We start from the raw sequence: 26,937 nt of genomic DNA, 5'->3' as shown, positions 1-26,937 counted from the left end.
TGCAAACCACAACAACTCAAAATATGTAGAAATCCACTTTTCTCTCAATCTATTATAAGAAAATGTACGTTTTTTCAGAAACAATTGTCATATATATTAGCATTTAAATTTATGGAATACTAGCTTTTCACGATAAGAATATAACTACAATTAGTTACAGAATCTGTTACTTGATACTTGGGACAATGGTTCTCAAAGAATGCTTCAGCAAAGTGTCACATTGATAAGGTGATCAACAAGTCTAACATTATATCGAGTAAAATACGGCACCTGCTGCGAAGCAACAAGATTTCATGCAACGTCAAAACAATGTTTTACAAGTCGATAATTAGGCCTATCGTATGCTACGCTGCACCAATTTGGGCCAATCCTTCGATCACATCGTCAGCACAAATGGAACGAATTCGGTTGTCAGAGAGAAAAATCCTTCGATCCACCACAAATACCAAACGCGAACAAGGCAGTTTTTTGTATGCGATTAATTCCACCTTGTATCGCAAAGCGAGAACGGCTAGAGTGGACAAATTTATCACGGATCAAGCATTACATTTCATCAAACGGTGTGCTGATAGTGACGACCCGATTATCAAAAACATAGCTACGTTTCATCATGGGGTGGCCCCTAAATACCTGCCGGTTGCCTTCTGGTCCAAATGGGAAACCGATGAATCTATCGGAGACAACAACCATCCGATTACGATTTTCAATAAAAGCCAACGCGGTATACCTCGTCAAGTGTATAGTTTGAACCAGTGAATTTGGTCATTTCTCGAGCTAGTTTTGGGATCTGCGTTTCTCTGGCTAAACTTGAAATTTTCTAATGTTCTAGTTCTTTAAGTTTGCTTATTGCCGTTAAAGCCTGTCTTTTTGATTTAATTTTTGTTTCGGGAGTCCTTTGATGCCAGTTGTTTGTTTTTCTTTCACGCGCGATGCTTTGTAATGCTTTTGTCAATGTAAAGCAGTAGGATTTGTATCCGCTATTTTTGTTTTAAGATTTTCCTGTGTTTGTTCTTTTAAACAAATAAAGAAACTTTAAAAAAAAAATCTGTTACTTGATTTAAATTAAACAGACAACAGATTAAAACAAAATCTTTTAGTTCCTTTGTTTTTAACCTGTTACAGACGGCAAGCATATGACCAGTATTAATGTTCTAATACTTCCATTGACCAAAGTATTTTTAATCTGTTGATTTCAAATCTTGTACTTCAATTTTTTGTTTGTCGTCGTTATCGATAACAGATCATCAGCCCTATGTGACAGGTTGTTCCTTTGCTATATAAGACGATTTTAGCAAGAACTCAGATTTTAATTTATGTGATGGTTGTAAAAATAGGAATGTTGCTTTAGAAATTGGGTTAATTTAACTCAGATGACAATAGACCTTTCTTTTAAAATTAAGTACAAAATGTGCCTTGGATAGTTGACTTCTAGGGTTGCAGCACACGCGAAACTTAAAACCTATCAAAACTAGTACATATTTACGTTAGAAATTTGATCAAACAACAAACTCGTCTAAGGACAAAAATTCCTCATAGAAGTAACTTCAACCTAGAAAAATATTAGCCTGGGTGGGTGGATTGTCAAAAACTACTATTATAAATAGTGGTGTGAACGTACAATACATCTACAATCAATGAAAATTCAACCCACAAAAAACTGAATTATCCTGAATTTATCTGAATAATCGATTTTTATAAATGAAGCAATCGATATGTTCTCAGCTCAAACGACTGTTTACCTATTTAAAGATTGAAAATTACACAAATATGCAATAAGATGTCGACCATAAATCTAAGCTCAAGTAATCTCTACTTAAACGTAAATGTCTATAGTCTGTATGCCGAAAATGTACTCCTTGAAACAGTAAGCCTCACAAAATAAAAATAAAATTTCGAAAAAACAAAAGTAGTAAAACGATTGAATGTAAGTGGGGTACAATGAAAATACCAAAATATATTGTATTGGCTGGGAGAAGTAGAATAAATTTTCAAGGTGTATAAATACAGAGATTCACTTATCTACCACCAAAAATCTTGAATCGTAAAAGTAAACTTTATTCCAATATGCAATGTGGGATAGATAAAGCGATTTAAAATAAAAAAAAAAGTTCCACGTTGACGGTGTGAGTTCAGTATTCGGGCGGATTAGGGTGGTGAAGTGGAAGAATGGAAATGGTGAGTTTTTTTTTATTGTTGTTGTTGTTTTGTTCTATTTATTATGGGTGTATACTAGAAAGGAGGGTGAAGAAGATGTGGCGAAAATTTTGTGGTGCGACTAGTCAATATGTATTGATAGGAAAATAGAGGGTGGAAGTCATTTACTTATTGTTGTTTTTCTATAGCTGTCTGTAACACAATCATAATAAATACAGATAGCGCTATAGCCAGTGGTATACAAAAAATCCTCAGACTTGTGGCAGAAGAAAAATTCTCCTAGTTGATAGACGTGTATATTATTTGAATGTACCAACGAAGAAACATGCAGGAATGAGAATTTTAGGGTGAAAGTGATGACGACGAATTTCTTTCGTTGTTTGGTGCACATGCTGGAGAGAAACTTAAAAAAAAGTTTTCTGTTTACCTTTTACAATGCGACCCCAGTGTTTTTTATTATTATTTTTCCTCCTTTTTCTTCTGTCGATTGTAATATAACAAATCTTCTTTATTTTTCAGTTTTTGTTTACTTTGGAAGCTTTTTGTTTCGTACACAAAAATCCCATTCTCATTGATATTTTGACTATGTGTATGGGGCTGATTTGGGAAAATTTATCACCTGCTTTTAATATAACAACAATATTGCTGCTATCTGAGAAAGGGTTTTATTTTAAATTTGATGCTAAATTAGGATTATTTTTTGTTGTGACGAAAATTTAAATTATAGCTATGAGCACTCAGACGGCACTTTAACCAAAAAGTTGTGTTAACTTTGAACTATATTTTGAGAATTAGCATACAATCACAAACATTTTAGGGACATAGAGAATACTTCCTTCTTTTTAACACGACAAATAATTGAATTCCGATAATATCTTACGTGACAACGAAAATCTTGTCGTCTATAAACTATACCTCAGGCCTTCCAACTATTTGCTCTTTGAATAATAACCGTTGTACAAATCAACAACCCATACAAACATTTCGTTCAATTTATTTATGGAAAAACATATTTCCCGCATGTTAACATCCATCCTATCCATTTATTTCATCGTCATCTACATATATATTCATACCCCCTGAAAGTTCAACACAACAAATTCAATGAACGCAAAATTCAATCTGTACACTTTCCGAAAACATCTAATCTTAAATATTAAGACGATGTAGTTGCCTTCGAAATGGTACAAAACATTCAATTCAGTACGGCCCGCATTCGTTGGTATTATAACACGGGATATTCCTCTACCCATTTTATGTTCATTTATCCACATACCATTTTCGCATGTTATTTCAACTTGGCTTTGGCGAGATGTTTTTACCCATCTAACCCCTCATCCAACGTTACTGCCACTATGAAACGTATATGGAATAAAGTACACAGCATGTTTCGCGTCGTCATTGATAATATGTTTATGAAAATGCTTTAAGCGAATACATTTCCAACTTCTGTTCAAGGTGGTGATGGGGTCTCCAGTCAATGTGGAAGTAGCGGTGGAATGTGTCTCTAGTTTAAATTCATGCGGAATGCACAAACATGAATTAATAATCGGTGTGCTAACGGGCCAATTTTGTAATTTATATAATTCGATATGTTATGGTATTGTTGGTTAAACTGTTCGAAGTTTATTCGAATATGGGTGTGATGGGATGAGTATCCTAATGAATTTTTTAGCATCCAAAAATTGAGATAGAGTAGAGAAATTTCCAGCGGTTCAGTTTTTGACTAGTAAAGGGGACGTATTTCGGTTTCTTTGAAGGAGCTTAAGTTCTAAGGTAGTAAATAAGTCATATTATGGTTACGTTTTGTTTAAATTTTCAATTTAATTAAAAAAAAAAAAATGACACAAACGTGAAGGAAGAGGCAGTTCTTGTTGTGAAGAAAACGTGTATTCTCCGCATTTGGACTACAATCTCAGTATAGAGTTGATAATGTTAGGAATATCCTTGGACTTAAACACAGTCATACGAATAATACAATATCCGTATGGCTTTGTGACAGTTCATAAATGCTATATATGTTGGTCCATTCAATATTAAATTCGATCTATATCTCTGTATAAAACAGACAATTTAGTGCTAACATCCTTTTGTTCTCTAACTTAACTCTTGTATGTGATAAATGTATTAAAGGAGTTAAATGTTTTTGGGGAAAGGAGCGGATAGCATGAAAACATATACCTCTAGCATATGTACACAGAGACGATTATTGAATACATATGTGTGTTGTGTCTGTTCAATTTAGATAGCTAACAGAAAAGGACGTATGTTTGCCATTTACTTAGTTTTATTGAAAAGGAACACTAACAGAAAAGGTGTATCATATGCTGACAATCGTAAATCTTTTACCAAAGCATTCATACAAACATTATTGAATTTAGCCAAGTAAATATATTACTGAACAATTAATTTTGTATACGGTTATGCTACATGTTGGATTGTAAATTCATGTAAGGCGAATATAAATTTCCATGAGCAGTGTGTTCTTATGCATGAAAATATTCGGTTTCAAAGTTTCAATATATATTGTCACAGTGTGGACTTGGTGCTAAGTATTATTTAAATATAAGTTGGTTTTCTTTTGGCTCGTTTATTTACCTTGGAGATTACGATATGACGACAGATTTTCGTTTTGCGTGTATGGGTTATGGATACGGTAATTATCAGTGTGATAAACAATAAAACTTTCGGACTAAATTGGAAGACTAATACCATTCGTATTGTTTATCCATTTATTGGGCCCATATAGGAGATGAACAATATGTCACCGGAACTAACTTATTTTTTTAAAGATTTTTTATAATTTGTTATCAATAAAGGAATAATTCAAGATCAGCATTTATATATCGTCATTGTTTCAATAAAAAATAAATAAATAAAATAAAAACCTTCATCATCACCTAACCCTTATATCCTTATATCGATATATATCCATAACAATCTATCATCAAACAGCCTAATTTAATACACAAATTTCCAACAAAAAAGAGGAATAAACGATACGATCCAACCACCTCTTCATTTCACATAAAAATTGTAAAAAGAAAAACCGTTTCCATTCCACTACATCCTTGCCAGCACACCCATACCACATTTTCTTTAATAATATTTTATATCGAAAATGATATCGACAAAAAAAAAACCAAAGAGACTATACACACTCTAACCCTCAGCAAACTGGCACGGGAAAAAAATCTTCCACATCAACATTTATCACACCATAAATCTCTAAATATTTTCCTTAGCATACACGTAAGTAGGAATATATACGCAGACAGCCAAATATTAGGATGAAGTTGGATAGCGATAGCGATGAGAAAAAAAAAATATTTTACACCAAATCGTTGTATCATCATAAATATTTCATTTTACGTAATCGTTTCCAATATTGAGTTTGGGGGGCCCATGGAGTGTATAAGACAAATTATTAAATCGAACTTTTGTATGGATTGACGATAAGTTGGGATGTTCTTTGTTTAGTTATTTTTGTTGTCGATGCAAAGGGAAACTAATAAGACCATGATGTGATGCTCCACATTGTGCATTTGGGTACATTTCATTCAATTTTTTAGAATTATTTTGCCTTCTAAAACAACACTGTTGTTCCATTTTATCTTGGTTAAATCCCCCTCGCTTAAATAATAACGACAATAATAACAATATACAATGTAATTGGTTTTAAAAGCGAAACGTTTACGCACCCCTACAAATTTTATCAACTCCGTTGACTTGCATTCTTTATACATTATCTACATCACCACAAAAATCGTCAATTTTAGAGATGTTCTGTCACAAGTTTTTTTAACTTTACCACGAGACTTTCAATTTTTTACTCATACAACGAGCGACCCATGTAGGTTCCACAAAAAAAAATATAATTTTGAAATATGTCCTCTCCAGTTTAATATTAAAAACCATAAAAATGTCGACTAGTTTTATCCCATTTTCCTCCCATTTACCCGGCTCTTTTTTCCAAAATTTATTTATTCGCTTTACCATACCAACATTTTCAACTAACGCGATGGTTATTATATACGAAACAACACCGAAAATACCATTCTTCTACACCGGAATTTCTTTTAAACGCGCAAACAAAGCATCATTTCCGAATAACTCGATTTTGTACAGGATGCGTTGTGCTTACAAAAAGGAAATGTTTTTATAAGAGCGCGGGAGTTGTAAAAAATAAGGAAAATGTTTTTTTTTTCTTACGGATTCGGATGAATGTTAAAAAAGCAATACTCTAATAGTATCGAAGGTTACAGCGGTTACAGTCTGACCATTATATTGCGACAATCATATGGAAGCGGCTTAAGTTAAAACGAATAAATTTCGAGTTGGAGACAAACGATGTATTATAAAAAAACGTGTTATAATAGATGATAAGGTGATTACATTCAATAGAAAGTCAATACAATGTATTTTGCCTCTTATCAGTCTCAAATATAAACAATGTCGATGCCTAATTGCATGTACCTGAAAGAAATTACATTTTCTTTAACTGGAGCTTATCTGCTACTATTTCATTATTCAAATATGACCGCCTACGCAACGAAAACTAGTCTCGTACACACACTTTTATTTTCTATAATGTGGCGTGGAGAGTTGTGTATGTTATTTATATTTTATTATTTATATTGTACACATCGCACCCTTGTTTAGTAAATATAAAAATAACAAAGTTGAGTAAACAAAACACAAACCCCAAAAACAAAAATAATAAAAAAAAATCATAAAAAAACAGAGGAAATCTTGTGTGTGTACACTCTCGAGGTAGGTGTAGTGTGATAGAACTTTATTGTCAATTCAGTTCAGGGTTGTACTGAAGAAACATTTACTTCGGATATATTAATGCAGTACAGAACATCAGAGTCGATTTTGGTGGTTAACGTTAGAAATGGCCAATGTTTAGTGCAATCTTCTAGCTTATGATATGTATTAGCAACTACTTAGTACTAGGGACAGTTCATTTTTGTTTTAGTGGGAGGGAGATGTAGCCAATACTAGAAGTATTAGAAACAATAGGAGCGCAGATGGAAAATTTTAGAACGCCAACTTTTAATGGTTTTGGTTATATACTACAATCTAAGCGCACGAACATCAACGAAACATTATTGTTGTATAATTAAACTCGATGACATCAATTCAGATCGAGGAATGTGTAATGGACTAAACAATATACCGATTACTCACGAACTTCATAAACACAAGAAGCTATTTCCAAATTAATTAAAATGTTGATTGTGAGTTCATCACTGTGATTGTTGTAAAATAAAGTTAAACGTCCTGCGTTTAACTGCAAATCTTTCGTAGAAATAATTAAATCTATTACACGGAGCAGAAATATTCCGCAGAATTCTATAGCTAAGCCAGGCAAATACATTGTCGCATTTACTGTTACAGCTTAAAATACAGATAAAGGAAACCCTTGGATAACATTGCACTCCATTTATATGTACGAAATTACAAATATCCTACCCAAGTAAAATTGTTGTTTGTTTTTCCGCTCTCGTTCCATCTCTATCTGTATACACCTCTCATTATTATGGTTGTGTGTTTTGTTTATGTTGTTTTTATATTATTTTTCGGTTTGTTTTATCACAATTATGGATGGATGTTATTAATAATTCAAAAGCAAGCACACACAACGTTATTAAAAATATGTAAACGTTTTTCCTTCTCTTTAGGTAAGAGAGTGTTTATCTTGGATTTCTCGTTTCAACGCTCGTTTCGTTTTCCGTTGGAAACGAACAAAAAAAAGTTTAATTTAAAAATTTCCAACCACAAAATTCTATATCATCTAGATATACCAAAAGTTCCCCGGTTGGTACGGAAAATAATTTTTTTTTTGTAATTAAATTTTCATCACATCAGTTTATTGGACACACAAAAAAAATGTTGATAGACTCAACCGAATGGCTAAAAATCAACAATACAAAAATAATTTAACACTTGGCGCCACGCAATAAACAAGAAAAACTCCTTGGATTTCACCGAAAAACACGAATTCGATTTGAAAATAAAACTTCGATTTTCCGTTGCAAAAATGTGCTTAGCTTTTTTCGCACATTTATTTTCAGCGTCTATTTATCTATATACGGCTAACATCGGCATGTACAAAATATCTATAGATATAACTCACACACGATATCTCTAACATGAACTATAAGAACATGTGCGACGTATAGCAAATAAAAATGTACAAATCGAGATATGGAAAATTCACTAAACGCGACACGTTATGTCCGACAAACCGTAATTGACTGAAATGATATAATATTTGTTGTAGCTAGACCCCCAAATACAACAAAAAAACATTTTTTTTTGTATATTTCTGTGTAAACAAACACCATGCGATGATCGGTTCTTCAATTTCGAATTCGAATAGTTTTGAATTTTATACACACGATAAATAAATTTCTTTGAAAAACATGTACACACAGTCATACGATATAACAAAAAAAAAAGACGAACGGAAAATTCACCGAATACAGTTACGGCAGTTGCGTTTCAAAATGTTTGTAAGAATTGTTGTACTAGAAAAACAAGGTGGTGTTATATGGATTTGAATTATGCTTTTGACTGTCAAGCTCAAAGTAAGAAGTATCGACTAGACATCTGTTGTTACCACCGATGACATTAAATAAACGATGATCTCTGACTGCTAAACGTTTATATAACAAAATATATGTCAAAACAAAAGAAGTAATAGATTTTGGATCAAATACGTTAAACAATTGAAGTAACAACTGCTTATTATCGTGATCGAATCTATAATTATTGAACCTTCAATCGATTAAATCATCAGTTTTACGATCTACAAGTATGCTACGTTTCCGACAAACAATGCTACAAATCAGATTACAATGGAAAACGTAGCCTAATCGTCGTTCTCAGAAACGTAAAAATTGCTCGTGTGCTTTCGGACTAAAAAGCGAAGATAAATTTCAGACAACAGTCGTCGCTTTGAAGTGTTTTAATTATTATAATCGTTAATTAAACAAACAATAAACAAAATTTATTTTTTGATTTGTTTGCAGCGTTTAATTAATTATATTTAGAATACATTGGATGATATGGCTGAATATACCGAAATCAATGAGTAAAATGTGATAATATTATGCCAAATATAAAAACATAGATTTTTTTCTACATACAATAAACAATAGCAAAAGAAATATTTTCCGAAAGAATTTCATAATTTACATGTTGTTTTAAGAAAGTCTGCAAACGCTATTGCACCAGGCATGTTTAGTAGCAATAAATATTAGATTAGTTTTGTGGAGTTGGTCATTAGCGAAATAAAATCAAAGTGTGAATAGGAGGCCAAACAGTACGTAAAGAGATCTTAGTCCCATCTCTCAAGTGAGTTATTTATAAACGGATGAGTATGAGGTCTGAAGAATACTGTTTGATAGGAGTTTCTCAAGCTGCTTAATAGCTTTATCTAGGCATATCAACTGATATTGGTAACGATACATTAAAAAACCCAATATTCGCCCGTTGCGGTCTGTAAAATCTGGGGTTAAACTATCCGTATTCCGTATATATAACAATCCATATGTACAACATTATAATCAAGTCGAACACATAAAACACATTGCACAGATGATGGTTATTATTATTTTAGTACAGAGAGAGGTGTATTGAATGTGTGTTTTTGTTTATTTGTTTATTTAACTCTTTTTTTCTCTGTATATACTCGTATATATATTTGCTATTCTTAATGTGTTTATCAACGCGGCATGAGTTGGTTCCAAGCGAATATACAGTACGATGGACTGAATTATTGTGATATGGAAAATATCCATTGAGCACTTCGCAGGCAATAGAGACTCACTGTATCCAAATGAAGCGCCTAATATTGCAAAACATGCAGAGAAACAAATTAAGAAGTTCTATTAAAGAAGGGGCGTAAAGTGTCTAGAGTTGCAGAGTTTTCACGTTTTATTGTCCTTTTACAGCAAATCAAAGGCCAAGACTAATTATACCTAGTTCGGTGTGTCGTACGTAAAATTGTTGTTCCGATACCTATGATGTGTAAGATACGATTTCGTCAATAATACGAAACGATGTTGTTTTCAAAGATATCATTACAATCTTTTCGAATGAAAACAGCCAAACATTTTGGGAAAAACAAAGAATTCCGCCTAAAATTGCACTCATATTTTGAAAGGGTAAAACACACTTCCAAACTGATACGAGAAATTGAGCATGATCCCGATGATCCCTGAAAAATAATCGAAAAGTCAATATTATAATCAGAGGAAGTGAAATTTCACACAAACAATTAAAACTGTTAATACGCCTTTATACGGTTTTACCACTACCACGGGCGTGGGTGTAGCAGCTTCAACCGTATAAATAAGTATAAACAGTTTGATTGTATGTGTGGATCACCTGAAAAACAGCTGAAGCAAATTCATGCTGAAATTTCACTGCCTCTGACTGTAACCCAAATTCTTTGCTGAATTTGTAGCGTTGTTACCAATAACAAATGACTTTTCGAAAGGTTGAGATTTAACCGTTGAGTAAATGACTTTTTACTGTTTTTTTTGTATTCAAGTGATCCCTAAAAGATATGTGAGTAGTGTAGTAACCTATACACTAAATTACCATAAAGTTACAGAAGGCTCTAAAATCACGCGTAGTAGACGGTCGTGTCATCCCTAAACGCTCCATTGAAATCACTGTCAATAACTTTTCACTCGATAAACATGCGTCTGCTGTTTCCTAAAAATTCTTCAATCCCAGATTTAAGGGGTTCTTTCATTTAATCCTTAATTAAAAATTTCTTCGAAATACAGAGCACCACCGTAATTTATTGTCAATCTTTTCAACTTTTAATAAAGCATTCGCTCTGCAAAAACGTTCCTTAACTTTCCAAATTAACGATAGAAAAAAGACCATAAACAACGGGAGTAGGAAAAAAAACAAAAAAAAAATCATCTCACTTATCTCAATATAATTTACATTTTCCTTCATTCCCACCCCTCTCAGATATTAATTCGTTTCGTATATTTGTGTGACATTTGTGTCAAAGAATTTTGTTAATTTTCTTAGCTGGCATAACTCACAAAAGTCTCATAAACATTATACCATTCTCGCATTTCTTGATTGCTTTAAATAAAGCCGAAATGTGATGGCGGGAAATATTAAAATATCTAATTCATGCATCTTCGTAATTTCGTTCGTTACCCATATCTTATTCTACAAGTATAATAGACGTGCTGGATTGTCTTTAACAACACCTCTGCTTTCTCCCCAACGCATCACATATTATAAAGAACAGCCATTCCACCCATTTTTACATTCATCTATCCGCACTAATTCATTCACCATTCTTGTTGGATGGATCCATATCCACCCAAGAAAATTCAATGTTTGATTATATGTTGCTATAAATTATCGCATAAACATGTATGTTCTGCACAACCAACAACAATATAATCAAAAACATACCGCACACCTACAACAGTCTCCTGCATATTACCAATTTATACACACCGGAGTTCTCGCAATCGTTGTCTTTTATAACCCTTTTTCGAGTGTTTTAACTGCTTTTACACTAAAAACAAAAAGATGTCGAAGCGTTGTGGGGGGTGAGTGAGTGTAGGAGTACAAAAATGGGTTTGGTTGTTCTAGACGTGCAGAATTTTATCGCCAAATGTTAATACATTCCGTGTGTTTGGCATACCTTGTATCTCATTTCACACCACTAATATATGCCAATGCCACACATCCTATCCTTTGCACGGGGTAAATGTATGATGTTTCGAGAAACAAATTGGTGGATAAACGGTGTAAGTGAACGGCAATGTTGTTTTAATTATCCAACTGAGATACAATAAATTACATACGTTTTGGGGAGCTAAGCGAATAAAGTGGAAAAAAATGTACTTCAGTCCCACTCTCACCGAGGCTTGATATAGATCTATATATAGGAACATTGCAGCGATAAATTTTTCTTTTAAAAGTGTTGATTTGGTGAAAAATAAGAATTGAATTTTTAGGAACAAGGATTAAATCTGTTAACGTTCCTGGTGATTATTCGATAGGAAAACTTAATCAATTTTCGAAAGAAAATACTCACCGTCCACAAAATATAAATCCTTGCACCATCTAACTCCCATCAATAAATTTAAATCCCGTCCACTCAAACATATTTCATTTTCAAATACATTACGGAATTGAGTTCGAAATAATGAGAATTAAATTAATGCGTAAATGGACCTCCTCAATTCAATAAGAAGCGAAAAGTAAGAACAAATGGATCACCCCTCTTCCATGTGAATTCCGTGCACATTAACACTTTCATTCATCTCTGCTCCGACTCAGACCATACGCTCCCCATTCTTCATATTGTATTCTGTGTACCAACTGGAACATCGTTATACGACAGAACAGTCAACATCACTTTAACGTCCAGCATAAGTATACCGACACAATTGAAGAGATGATACACTATGGAAATTATACACTTCGACGTTGGTCAATGGCTGGATGGAAGGGTGGATGGAGTGTGTGTGTGTAACGAAATGAAATGTAAATTGACCGACCTAAATCAACAATGAACTTAGCAACCGAGTTGTAATGCAACCCCTTGTTTCAGTAACAAATTCTTTTGATTGTTCGGTTTTATTTTAATTTTTTGATTTTCACTTGGAACATGATAGGGTGGGAAACGTTTTACTGTACGGTAAAATGTGCGATCAGCCGTTTGCAGATATGTAGAAGACGAGTTTAATTTTCCTGCTCCTTATCGCTAAAAAAATCCAATTTAAAATTGCAACATTTTCGGTTTGTAAGATATAAACGGAACCGTTGCTGTAACGGTATATTTGAATTTAATTAGTTTTTTAGCACTACACTTATTTAGCATGTTTGTGTGTAAATCTGGAGTAACAGTGACGAAGAAACAGCGATTTATGAAGCTATTTTAGGTCAAAAATATTATAAAAGAGCCAAAAGTTCAGCGATTAAACGAATGAAAAGCACATTCAACTTTATTTACGTACGAAAGTTACAAGTTCTTAAGAAGTTAGTCAATAAAACCATCATTATATTAAAATAAAAGCTAACAAGCAAAATAATACAATTTTTCCTCTCTAATCTTCTGCTCTCACACCAAGACCATTCTTATTATTATTAGCGTTTTATCATGCTTCCCTTTTGATCCTGAATATACAACACATTTATACACTCGCATATTGGCAGACCTGCCGGAGCACATTTTCGCAGCCTTACGAAACCACAGCATGAAATATCCCAAGCATTAACGTGCACACTTCCAGCAAAACGAATTCTGTTCTGTATATTACTCTTATTATGTTGTTGCTGTATTTTTTTTTCCTTTTTCTACTGATTTTCTACGCAACACACCACATAGATATACAAAGATCGCATAAAAAAAACTCAACGACGACCATACCAATGTTTAAAACAAAAAAAGCTCGCTTAAACGTCCTCTTATATCGTCAACATATAAAGGAATTTTATAGGGTGATGTTTGGTATACACATACTGCATTCGGAGAAGATGCTGGCTGGCTGTGGATATATTTTAGTCATAGTAAATGTGTGAAAATAGAAGTGGTACGGGTAGAAATATCAGAGGAATGGGTGAAAGGTGTGGAAATATATACTCCAGAATAAATGGCGGTGATTTGTTTTATGTGTAACGACTCCTGGGACTCGTTTTCTCAATTTTCAGCACCTTTTGGGCGATTATTGTATCGTAATTTTTTGTTTTATACGCTTGATGTTACGGTATATTATACAATGCTACTTATGAATGAACATAAATACGTATGGAACAGTGGCTAGTCAGTCAGTGAGTGGGTGTTTAAATAAAAAATGCTAAATTGGTGGCAAATGATTAGTTCGAAAAGTTTACTTGATTGATGAACGTATTTGTTATAAGAACAGATGAACACGACAACATTTTACCTTATTGCTGCGCATACCATTTCGAACAGAATCGATACAATGTACGATGAACAGATGGCTCAGACAAAAAATGTTACGATACTTATTTTTGGTGGTCGGAAACTCAAGCTAGCACATGGATTTTTCTCTGTGTCAATGATATCAAAGAAGAATTTTAAAAATGTACTCGGGTCTACTACTTCTTCTGATTTAACAACGATGTGAAATCTGTTCCTTCATTTCTTTTAGCAGGCGTTTTGCTATAAGATCGCATTGGTTGCCGATAACAGATAAATAATGGTCCTTAAAAAGTTCAATTCTTCGAAAAAACACGGCAGATTTACAATCCTTTCCGCTCGAAATGAGATTATAAGCTTATTGAATGTTTACCCCCTGGATACTAAATATTGTAAATGCTCAACCACATATGGATACTCAATTTATATTTTAATAATGAAATATCATAAATAGAGCTTTGCGGAATAAACGTTATCGTGCAAACAGCAAAGATATTTTGGCCCTAAGTTCAATTTATTGTATTATTTTAGGTAGTTTCGTAAATATTTGGACGTTGCATAATGTATCAATAAGAGTAGTAATTGTAATGTCTTCTTCTGGAAGACCCCAACATCATAATTCCTTTTAGCAACTACCCAGCCATTGAAACAAGCTCTGGAAATAATGATTTTTTGTACTCAATTCTTTTCACCCACATTCACTCAGTGTGATTGTTGATAACATGGCACGCGAGTGTCTAATTTCGAAACGTTTATACTGTCGATTTGACAATGCTTTGCTTAAACACACATGTCGTAAATGGAAATCATATTTCGCGACATATTGTACTGTGTGTTGGTGGCAATTCCATTGTGCTTTTGAGGAATTTAAATAAGATTTTGTGATGTTGGAAATTGTAATTTTATAGATGTTTTCCTTGTTATTATTGTATTGGGAGCTGTTTGACGGTGTTTTCGTAAAATGTACATAGGGGAAAATGATTGCAGTGGGATGGGAATGCAGTTGCGGATTTGTTAAGTTCCAGGTTTTTTTCATTCTCGAGTTGAGGGAACATGTTTTGCACTAGCTATACATTGTTATTAGATTACACTAAAAAAATTCGAAAATTTTTATTCCTCACAAATTTTGGCTCTTTAAAGTTAATTGAACTAAGAGCACAGACGTTAACTTTACATCGAGGCGTACATAATATATCTGCAAATACAGCATTAAGAGCCCTTAAAATAAACTTTTTCCCAAACAACATTTATTACGATCGTCTAAGAACCAACATGGATGTACTTTATTCGTCAAACACACTGCCATATCCACATATCCACCAGAAATATAAAATTATGAAAAAAAAAAGAAATAAGAAAAATACGAAAAACAAATAAACAAACAAACAAACAAATAAAATCAACAAAGCAGAAGAGAAAATATGAATAGCAAACACCGTACACATTTGTTCTATATGTGTGTTTCTTTCACTGTTTACCAAAATATTTGTTAGTAGACGGTTTATGAAATAAAATAATGTCTATGGTCGATTGTTGTTTGGTTCGGTTTATGTTGATGATGGCGATGGTAATGATGGATTCGTTGAATATAGTTTATTCTAAGGGTGGATATGCTAATGGAGGCAGTTAGATATCAGTACTTGCAGTACTTTTGTAATGATTACACTCAGTTATGTATGAATCTATGGTGAGGCCAGAATATTTTTACTTGAGAGCAAAAGATTGTGTGCTAACAATGTGGAATGTACACTAATCATTTCACCTAATAGCACATTGTGCACGACTCAGGACCCAGTTAGGTCAGGTCAGCTCAGTCAGTTCTCTAAAAACTGTAACAGCAAAAATTACACCACAAGGTTACCAGGGTGGTAATTTCTTTCAATATTTTTGAAAATTCATTAATTTTTGTGACTTTATTAGCGATTGCCCTAAAACATTTTTTCAGACTTTTTTGTGCGTAGAGTCTACTCTACACTGTAGACTCCCTATTAAAGTACAAAAAAGCAGTATAAAAACTAGAAGAATTTGAATGAGAAAGGTATACAGTTATGAGTACAGTACAGACAGTACAGTATATTCTAAGATCCAGAGTATGAACTCTTCAGGCTACTCGCAATTTTTCAAGTTCATTTGATTAAGCAGAAAATACAATTTCTAGAGTCCTGAGTGCCGACCTGAAATGTCAGAACAATCAATCACTACACACTAGTGTGCACTTAAGACGTATATTGTACTAGAATGTTAACAATTGGTGCTATCCCGAATTTGTACAGTAAAAAAGTACAAATATCGGACATGTGCAAAAATACCATTTTACGATTGAGCTGCAGAACGTTCAATATAGAAGTGAATTGTGAATGATCTCTTCAGCTGAACATTAATATATTTTCTTTGTTTCTTATATATTTTGCACTTGGTGCTGTCCAGGCTGGGCTGAACATAATTTTTTTTGGAAGATACTATTGGCACCGGGTACTAATAGTCTCTTTATAATACTGTGCGATTAGCCACAGTATTATAAAGGGACTATTGGCACCGCGAGAAATATAGAAATTGAAGTAGCTTGTACCAAAATGAGAAGAAAACACTTAAAGAACCCGTCGAAATTTTTCGAATTTCGGAGATTTGAAACTACGAAAATTAAATTTGGCTGCGAAATGTACCTTAATTGCGTTTTATAGAATACTGGGGAATTCATCCTTTTACGAAATGAAACGTTAAGGTGAATATTTCGATACTAGGGAATTAATCATTTTACGAAATGTAACGTAAAGGCGTACATTTTGTAGAATACTTGGGAATTCATCCTTGTACCAAATGTAACGTAAATGTGTTTTGTAGAATCCTAGAGAATTCCTAATTTTACGAAATGTATCCTTTACGTTACATTTTGTAAAAGGACGAATTCCCTAAGATCGAACAAACTACCTTTATGTTACAATTTGTAAAATGGTGAATTCCCTAGGATCGAACAAAACGCCTTCACGTTCCATTTCGTAAAAGCATGAATTCCCTAGAATTCTGTACGAAACACCTCTATTTTTCATATATTTCTAATCTACTTTTTTACATTGAGTGCCAATAGTCTCTTTATAATACTGAGGCTAATGTCACCGGGTGCCATAGTCTCTTTGTGATGCTGTAGCTAATGGCACCGGATGCAATTAGCCTTACTATAATAAAGAGACTATTGACACCCGGTGCCAGTATTATAAAGAGACTATTGGCACGCCGTGCCATTAGCCACAATATAATAAAGAGACTATTGGCACCCGGTGCCAGTTTTTTTTTGTGTAGGCTGTGATGATGTGAAACAGCTTTAATAATATGCAACTGATGAGTTTACAGCTATGTCTTTGCATATCGAGACTAATTTTGAAGTACAATTTTAGCATTTTCAACGACTGTATCGCAATTTACTTTTTCCTTTTTTTATATTGCAAAAGCTATCACCCAACTAATAAATTTACAACTCACCATGTCCTATTGTCCGTGATATACGTAATTTATACACGATATATCGGGCTATATAGCAATGAGCATAAAACGTGTGTATATGAATGTATGAAAGTGTGATATCAAAACATTTGTTTTTCTGCATGATAAAGTATCCATCTCATGTAATTTATATATAGATAATACGAATACGGATACTATTATATCCACATGTCCACGTCCAGGGCCCCAGATATAAACTCCGCACAGTAACATACAACGAGTTAACAAACTGAAAACAAGCACACCATATCCACCAGCATAATAAACATCTTCAGTATATATTCAGTTTCCGGACCACTTTACATATGAAAATACGGAGTACACAAAGTAGTAGCAGTTTTTCGGATGGATTTTTTTTATGTTTTTCTTTCATTCCTTACTATTTACCTAGTCTATATCTCCCTCGACCAGTGTGTGTTTTATTAAAAAATAAAAAATAAATTTGCAACGAAAGGCCAATGTGAACGAACGAAAATATTTTTATTCGACACTCAGTAAAATACTATCATTTCTGTCGAAATAAAGGATGTTACCACTCTAAGGATAAACCGAAATAAATTGCAGGGCCGAACTGAGGATTTACACCGTGTGATTTTGAGTGGTAAGTATTCAGGGGAAATGTTTTGTTGTGTCTGCAAACACCTTTGAAAAATTTCAAACAATAAATAACCGGATTCCGTTTAACCGCACTGTCGTCTATACCGTACGTTCATGAATTTTTCTCCTACAATAAGGCACTGTCATTCCATAGAATAAACGAATAAAACATGGAAAATCTCTCATCCGAAAACCCCCTATTTTATATGCAATAATCTACATCCCATTCCAAACTTTTGTCGAAACCTCAGGATAGAAAAAAAAACGTCATCATCCATCGCATACCCATATCTACTTATATTTCATTCCGACATCGTCCTTTTTACCGCTTGGCATTTCGATGTTTTGTATGTCGAGAACATAATAATACATCCAATCCGTATAGCCAGAGAGACTGTTTCTTTAAGATATATGAAGGGATGATTCCAAATGATATATTCAAAATTATTTATCTCTTTTACAAATTTATTGCATACCGTGCCGGGGTGTAATAGTCTATATAGTACGGGTCTTTTAGGTTTATACATGTATTTTTCGGTGCTCCATTTATTTAGACAATTTGCGCTAATTTATTAATTTATTGGAAGCGAGATAAGCAATTTAAACGGGTGTGAGAATAAATGGTGGATATGTTTGAACGGAAAAGGGTCCGCAATGTTCAAAGTCGTGATATGCAATTCAATTAGATGTACTCCAATTTATATATTATGAGAGTTCGTGATGTTTCTGCGGCGTATTGATTTTTAAAATGGAAAAAGTTTGGAAAATATTTCATTGTCAATGGATGTATAATTCCATTACTGTAAGTCTAAAGGCTTAAAAAGCTCTAAAAATAAATAAATAACCAGAGACAGAGACATAAAAAATTTTTGGATAGAAAATTTAATGGAGAAAATTTTATTTTATTACCAAGTCTCTTTCGATTCGAAACAATCAATGAGAATGTTATACTTAAACACACACCAGACCGTATGTCTATCAATTCATCCCCAACCATTCGTCTGTTCATATCAAAAGATCGATCTAATAGTTAATCAAGCAAAAATTTATATACTTTTTACTGTCTCGCCAATTGCTAACCTTGCTATACCATTATATTGAGGCCTCCTTGCACAAAGCGACTCCGTAACAAGTTAAAAATGGAAACCGAATAAATATTTAAAATCATTCGTTTAACCAACCCGGTAGACTGATTTCACGAAAAAAATATCTCTAAAGTTAACCACTTTCAAAACCTACCGTCACTGTTATTTCCCGACTTTATAACGCAAATACCACCATAATTCCGATGAGGCTATAATTCACCGTGAAACCACCGTTAAAGGATAAAAACACAGCGGGATAGATTGCAACAACACAGAAACATCATATCACTTCATCCTCGTTTGAATACAGTATATCGTGTCGCTACGAACGTTTATATTAACCTAATGAATCACTCCGAAAGTGAGTAAATTAATGAAATTGTTTAGCATTTATTAACGATGTTCTCTATGATGAATTGTTCGAGTTAAGTGCTTGTAATTAGGACAATTAAAATGCCAAATGTATTTTGTTCACACTTCATTATGTACTTTGATTTAAAGCATGAATCCTGTCCTATAGACGTGGTTCAACGTTAAACTCAACCAATCGATTCCTATCAATTTTTCCAGTTTGAACTTGATAATAACAGAACTTTCCAAGTTCAATCGAATAAAAGCATCTATATTGTTACAACCACTACCGGCGAGTATAACCAGAAAAAAAAATCGAGCAATCACTCACCCCACAACAATCCAACATAAACATACGACTCCCCGAAAACGACAAAGACATTAACTGGCGTAATGGCTCATGGTCCATGTTCTGTACGATGCGGTTTTTTTTCAAACATCTTTTTCTTATACCCGAATAAGTTAGTGAATGCTTTTTGGTGTGCTTTTCATCCATGTGTATATCTCAATTCATTTATCCTTGCTGCTATTATATGACCATGCTATTCGGTTAGAGAGATAAAGTAGTAAAATGTATGTAAGAAAGCCTACGGCAGGGGTATGTGCGATAGGTTGTTTGTGTGATAAATAGGTGATACAATATCTTGTATGGTCAGAGATGTCAAATGCTTTTCCTCTATCAATGAAAAATGAGGTTTTATTTCTATTGTCCGAGAGCGTACAATTGTACGAACGACTATAATTCACTAGATGAGGCCGATGATGGTTTACTCGATTTTATTGTATTCATACGTGTATGTTAACCGATGTTAGCCCTTTTTCGGTTTAGCCGGATTGTTTGAAGGAAATTGTATTTTTGTTTAGAAGAATGGAAGTGATATGTTCACAAGATAATGAAATTTGATAATCGATACACAAGTGATTGCATTAATCTCTACATTCTGAAACAATGATTTTTTCTTAATTTTTATCAGAAATTTATGGGCACGGAAAGTTAGTGCTCGTATCTTATAATGTGAATTGTTTGGTGTATAAAATGAAAATTCAAAACATCCGAAAGTTATTACATAGCTGCCCGGTTGCCCGAAAATGTTGTTATTGGTCAGATTCGGTTTCGTTATGCATATGTTTTCGTACCGAAAAACTACCATCCGACAGCGATTATGGGGTTGTTATTATTACGCTATGTCGGTTGTTTACGAAAAATCTGATCGAAATAACAACACTTTCCAAACTAAATTCATTAAACGGTTAATTCGGCTATCATGTTTGCGTACACAAAAGCTTTGCCGATTTTGTGTTCGTACTGAAAAACATTTTTCCGTTGATGTGCTTGAACGGACACTTTAACACTGGTCGGTATGCATGACTAGCATAAACTGGTAACTTCTATTTAGTTGCGATATCGACGAGGGAAAAATATGAACTTTATCTCGTGAGTTAATTATGTCGGTCAATGAAAAGGGATGAACTGCATTTATTTAGACACATAAATTGGATTGTGAGTCAGGCCGCCTCGAAAACAATAATAAAGTTGTTAAAGCTCTTTTGATCTGTGCATTCCTGAGCAGATATTTTTCAAGGGCGACGTGTTCAACCTTTTATTAGGTCGTATTTGAAACATAAGCAGAACCAACCATTTAAGAAGCGACTAGCTTACCACGGTAAAAATATGAAATCTTTTTCTTATGAAATTTTGCGTTAAATCAACGAACTTCAAGCACGAGTGATACTCTAAATAGGGTACTGAAACTTAAGTGTGTCACACAACTGTAAAACACTGTAAAAATCCATTTCATACAAAATAGTACTTCATTTGGCACCTGTCGACTCGACTATGATCACTTTTCCTTGAAGTGCTTTGGTTTAATACAAAATCTTTTACTTTATTTGTTTTAGCATAGATTCTCGTTTATTTTACCATTGCTAATAACTAATATGTGTAAAGCATTATATTCGTCGTCATCGTCGATATCAGATGATATTTCTAATTTCTAATTTCAAAATTATTCGATCTGTATAGATATTGTTGAAACTGTATCATACCTAAAACCGTGCACGGATTTCTCGAAAAATATTTCAGTTTTTAGCAGTGTTTTAGAAGTTATACAAACTCAAGTTTGAAGCCGGTTCAAGCATGTTCCATTGTTTGAGAGCATTCATCTGTTATCGATAACGAACTCAATAATAAACGACAGGCTCAGATTAATCCGGAGTATAAAGTAAAAATGGTGTTAAAAAATGAAGTAATAGATTTAAATCCACTTTCTTGAAATGAAGTACCAGATCGGATAGTAAAACTCCTGATATATATGCCACGTATGAAAGACTTACGATGATGAACGTGTGCCATTACCCGCTCATGCATTCTTGTAATATCAAAAGTACGGTAAAACCAATTAATTAATGTAATGTCGCTAATAAGAAGTAATCGAAACCAAACGTAATTTCGCATTTCGTATATTTTTCCAGATTCTAAAATCGTGTCCTTGAACGGACATGGCTACGTATATACTTAGAAATTGAATTACCTTTTGTATGAGTGAGTGCAAGATAAGATTGGAAAATGCTTGCGATTCTATTATTTCCACCTTATATTCCTCAAATTTATTTGCTCTAACTCTAAGGCCAATGTTTATCAGTTAACACTATTTTCTGTCCATATTTCGAAAGGAATTTTACGTGCTTCTACTTCTGATTTTGACGAGTGGGGACGTTATTAATACTTGTATATAAGTAATATAAGTAAGTAATATAGTTTGGGTGATAGGCTTGATTTTTGGTCATTCTCGGGTTATGGGCATCCTAACCTCAAAAATTACGGAAAGTACTAAAAATTAAATTATAGTTTCTTCGGCAATTCGTCAGAGTCTTGAATTCTGCACAAAAGTCTCCATACAAGTTAATTCGCAGAAAATACAGGGTGGTCCGAAATTGTAAAAAATCGATTTTTTCTCATTTTTCCGCAGATTTTAGCATTTATGCCTCAGATATCAATGCAAAAAATATTGTTTCTTCGACTTTTCGTTAGATAATTAAATTTCGGACAGAAGTTCCCTCAAAAGTCACCCTGTAGAAAATACAGGGTGGTCAATAAAAAATTTTAAAGTTGAAGAAATAAAGTTTTTTGAACTGTATTATATGGCCCGACCCGAAGAAGAATAAAAAATAATAAAAATTTGAGACGTCGGACGTTATGTGCTATTAATTGGTTGATTACAAAACTTGTACTTCAATTTTTAACATTTATTTTTTTACTATATAAAGGCCCATGTTACCCAGATCCACGGCAGAGTAAAAGTAAACCTGGCAGGAGCGGTTCATTATTGAAACGTCAAATGAGGAAGTCTGGGTTACTTTTACTCTGCCATGCCAGATCTTGTCATTATTTTTGTCCTCGTTATCGATAACAGATGTATGTGACAAGCAGACCATTCAACATAATGTTGTTCTTTTTCAAGTGGTTCCATTGATTAATTCAATAAATATCAAAATACTTACAAATTAATTGAAAACATCACTTCGGTTCGCATAAAAGCTTTAACCACTTTATTTCCATATTTGCAATTTCATCGTTATTTGTACCAAAAAGCAACGCACTAATGGAATATCATTTCGAATAAGTTTCGTTTAACCTCTCACGTTTTTCATCAAAATAAGCCTAAAAAAATGAAAATGTTTAACTGCATAAAGGGAAGTATCATGGGGAAAATGCCTGCTGCGTGAAGCAAAAGAATGAAAAAAAAAACACCCGACAGTGTGTATGGCTCAGTGCGGAGTGTTCGTTTAAACGCACAATATAACATAATTTAATGGAGGTAATAACATAGAAAAGAGGGTTAGTGAGGTCGAAACTTAAACATCAAATTCACATTGACTTTTTAAGTGTGGCATCAGAGGAAACGCAACCAAGTATTTTGGGAAATATTTTATTAACTGTTTATTTGGTAGGTTTGCGCTTTTTGTGAACCAATTAATCTGTAATTCGTACAGCTTTCAACCTTTTATATGATAAGTGCATGACAGTGTATAGTCTTAGAAATACGTTGCAGGTTTAGTTAAACTCTGTTTTTTTTTTTGTTTTGTTATTGTAGTGTTTGTCTTAATCCCATTGATATTCTTCATAGAGTTGTACTCGAGAGATGACAAGCTGATGCTAATCGGCACCCAAATATTACATGATTATACAAACATGTTTAAAAATGACAACGACACCATGTCATCTCTCTACTACAACTCTGTGGTTTAGTCAAGGGTCTTACGCCAGAAAATATGTCTTGAAGTGCACTATGATCGGTTTTATGTGAAATGTAACACATAATCACATGAGTAATTATGAACAAAATCGGATTCAATCAACGAGGAATAAAATTCCTGAGGTCAAGTTTGTATACATCTATATAGATGGACAATACCGACCTAATGACCCATAAGTTATTCTCGTAAAAAAATCTGTTTTATTTATGCGACGATTTGATTTTCGAAATTTGTGTTTTCTTTAATGAAGAATGAAATTCATGAGATCTGGTGCACCGATGAACAAAATAGGTCTAATGTACTAGCCTAGATGTTTTTTGTTGTATTCGTTTTAAAACAATTGTATTATTGTTTTATTGTTTTTTTTCAGTCGTTTTTAATTAATTGTAGCGCGTTTGGAATCCAGCTAATGTATTTTTTAAAGATAAAATGAAAGAATGGTTCAGAGTCCATTGGTACTCTTACTTATTTATAAGGTGGAACCAAGTAGTTACACCAGCTTACTTTTATCGTTGTAGAAAAAAGTGTGGTTGTGAAGCATTTACATGGTAATTTTAAGGGGTTAGATAGTGCATCCTAGTGCAGATAGTTAGTAGGCCTTGCTAAAAATTGTGCTTTAAATTTTCCTTTGCTTTCAAAGCGTTACAAGATTTAGAATGAAGCAGGTTCTAGCAGGGACTATTTTGAGAAATCGAGTTTCTCAAAATTTCTCAAATATTTCTCAAAAAATTTCTCAAAAATTTCTCAAATTTCTCTAAATTCTCAAATTTCTCAAAAATATAAAAAAATTCTCAAAAATTTCTCAAAGATTTCTCAAAGAATTTCTCAATAATTTCTCAAATTTCTCAAAATTTCTCAAAAATAGTCCCTGGGTTCTAGTAAAGACGAACGAATACATATATGAGTGGTTTGGAAGAAAAAATGAAATCAGAGACTCACACAAGTACTCGTGAGGAATTTTGGTGCAATTATAGAATCACTGAACTGATCCTAAATCGTCGATTCGGTTCAGTTAACAAAAATGATGATAAAGTACTATATTTTTGGAAAACAAAAGTGCTGAGCCCTAAACGAAGTGAAGTTTTTAGTTTCTTTTTCTTTACTAACTTCCTCCACGTTTCAAATAAACGAAAACTCATTAGAAACGAATCAGGTCTACTAAATTCACATGCAATGAACGATTTGGCCTCACTCCAAGCTGTAGCATGTGATCCAGTTATCCAAATTTCATTTCTTGTTTGGTATAGGCAATCTCTTTCATTTCCTTTTTAATGAAAAAAACTTTTTCGACTGGACCTGTTTTACCGATTTTACTAATTTTACCTTCAATAAATAAAATAAAATAGTTTAAGATTTATTCAAGATATGTTGTTTAAGGACACAACCAATGGTTTGTATGGATTGGATATCTCTAGGTATAGACAAATAAGTACTAATCATGTTTCAAGCACTACTTTCGACGCCCTAAACAGGTTATATCCACTTCATACCTCGGGATAAAAACGAAAAGTATCGTTTTCGTGTTTTTATTTACATCGGCTATGCCTCGGATTTCCATGCTCCTCGATAAGAATTGCAGGTGTTGCAAATGGCAAACTAAGGCTAATTGCCCACTGTACTTCGTACGAAACTGCGAATGTACTAGAAACACTTGAAATCTCTCCTATTTACTACATACAACGACAAAAACCAACGACGACGACGCCCCAACATATTTGTTACATCTTATTCTCATTCGAAAATGACATATTAATAAAAATCTATGAGTGCCAATTTTCAGGTGCTCGTTATTTTATATTTTATGAGTGCCATTTTTTAAGCACCCCAAGGGTAAAATATTGTGTATATTATTATTGTAGACATTCAAAAAAAAGGAAAACGAAAAGGAGCCAAAAGAAAAGAACAAAAGTGCGAATATGGTCGGGAGCATATTTTCCAAGACTATAAAACATGTTTTTCCTAGGTATATATTCACACCTTTCAGATCGTTCATTTTTTTTCTTCTTTAAGAATGTTAGATTTTGCAACGGAATACAAACTACCTGATAAGATAAAATGAATCGGTAAGGTATAACGACATGTATATTGGATGATAAAATTGAATATTTTTGTTTTATTTTTATTATTATGTTATGGAGATGGAGTTTGGAAATGGGTGGAAGACAACGAAGAAAATTCGTATTTACATGACTATCTTATGAATATCGTTTATTTTCATGAAGTTATTCTGATAAATGACAAATACAAAATGTCACTGCACTATTCATAATTGCAAATATTCTAAAATTTTAAGTTCAGATGAACCAGCTGATTCACAAATAATAATGACAAACTGGTTGTAGTCAAACACTATTGTTGACCCTTAATTGTGGATAGAGCAAAAGAAGATATACTCAACGTTTGGAATACGGACGGCTATTCATCTGTTGTCGACAGGTAAAACAACAGCGAAGAGCTCAGATACGTTCGATCTTATTTAGTAAAAATTCATGTTAAGACTCATGTAACCATTCTGTGGAAAATGTGCATATCAAAAGAAGTAACAGATTCGATGTTTTTATACGTGATATGTTTTTCGTCTGTGAAAGTTTAAAATTAAAGTTTAATTTCGAAATAAGCCAAAGATCTTTTCTATCAGCATTTTCGGCATGGGAAGCGAATTATTGTTGTATTCAATTTGCTACTTCTGTTGTATTTCCCATTTTCTAGCCAAAGCACAGTGATTTCTTTGTCATCCTCAACAAGTGATTATTTGAAAGGCTCAGTAGTGCTTTCCATTTGTAGAATTGAGGAGAAAACATTTGAATCATAAACAAATAGTGGGGCTTCCCTTGGAATTCATGTTTTCTCCTTATAATATAATCCAATAACCAAAGTAATAAATAGTATATTTATATGAAGAGATACTCCTTCCACTTCAAAAATCGATCAATTTGTCATGGTGGTTGAAAGGGAAGGATGTTAGTTAGTTTTAAAATTTTAAAATTTGATTAAAATCATTTTGAGAAATGACAACCAAGAGTGTAGACTTTCTAGGCCACAACCCAACAA

The 26,937-nt window shown here is 33.3% G+C and overlaps 1 protein-coding gene across 4 annotated transcripts in view; it reads right to left on the bottom strand.

Moving 5' to 3' along the window:
• LOC119078660 (forkhead box protein P1) overlaps window positions 1-26,937 on the bottom strand; it is a 103,959-nt gene that overhangs the window by 73,421 nt on the left and 3,601 nt on the right. The gene's annotated exons all lie outside the window — the stretch shown is intronic.

This window comes from Bradysia coprophila, chromosome III (genome assembly GCF_014529535.1).
Source record: "Bradysia coprophila strain Holo2 chromosome III, BU_Bcop_v1, whole genome shotgun sequence".
Lineage (NCBI taxonomy): Eukaryota > Metazoa > Arthropoda > Insecta > Diptera > Sciaridae > Bradysia > Bradysia coprophila.
This window is presented reverse-complemented; position numbering and strand designations above follow the sequence as displayed.